Source organism: Chrysochloris asiatica, unplaced genomic scaffold, assembly GCF_000296735.1.
Source record: "Chrysochloris asiatica unplaced genomic scaffold, ChrAsi1.0 scaffold00267, whole genome shotgun sequence".
Lineage (NCBI taxonomy): Eukaryota > Metazoa > Chordata > Mammalia > Afrosoricida > Chrysochloridae > Chrysochloris > Chrysochloris asiatica.
The window spans coordinates 2,448,697-2,449,822 of NW_006408785.1; positions in this window are offsets into that span (position 1 = coordinate 2,448,697).

The following is a 1,126-nucleotide window of genomic DNA, read 5'->3' on the forward strand; positions in this document are numbered from 1 at the left end:
ATTTTAAATACCAGCAGGGGTATGCATGGTGGACAGGTTTCAGATGAGCTTCCAGGCAAAGACAGACTAGAAAGAAGGAGTGATGAACTACTTCTGAATATGTAGTCACTGAAAATCTTATGAATAGCAGAGAAACACTATCAGATATAGTTTCAGACAATGAGTGCCTCAGGTTGGAAGGCACTCAAAATTTGACTGGGGGAGAGCTGTCTCCTCGAGGCAGAGTTGACTGTGATGATGTGAATGGGGTAAAGCCCATGGCAGTAAATCCTGCAGGACCTTTATTTGCTTATAGGCATAACTCAAAATGAAGAGAAAGAGTTGTAAACATCCATTAATATTCAAAACATGGAATGTATGAAATATGAATCTAGGAAATTGGAAATTTTAAAAAATGAAATGGAATGCATAAACATCGATATCTTAGGCATTAGTGAGCTGAAATGGGCTGGTATTGGTGATTATGAATCTGATGACCACATGGTTTATTATGCTGGAAATGACAAATTGAAGAGGAATGGTGTTGCATTCATTGTCAAAAAGAACATGTCCAGATCAGTCATGAGGTACAACACTGTCTGTGATAAGATAATATGCATGCACTTACAGGGAAGACCAGTTAATACCATTATTATTCAAATTTACACACCAACGATTAAAGCCAGTGAGGATGAAATAGGAGAATTCCACCAACTTCTTCAATCTGAAATTGATCAAACATGCAATCAAGATGTATTGATCATTACTGGTGATTGGAATGCAAAGGTTGGGAGCAAAGAGGAAGAATTAGTAGGTGGAAAATATGGCCTCAGTGATAGAAATGATGCTGCAGAATGCATGATAGAATTCTACAAAATCAATGATTTGTTCATTTCAAATAACTTTAGACAGCATAAGAGACGACTATACACATGGACCTGACCAGATGGAATACATAGAAATCAAATTGACTACATCTGCAGAAAGAGGCAATGAAAAAACTGTATGTCATCAGTCAAAACAAGGCCAGGGGCAGATTGTGGAACAGACCATCAATTATGCATATGCAAATTCAAACTGAAGCTGAAGAAAATGAAACCTAGTTCACAAGAGCCAAAATATAACCTTGAATATATCCCACATGAAT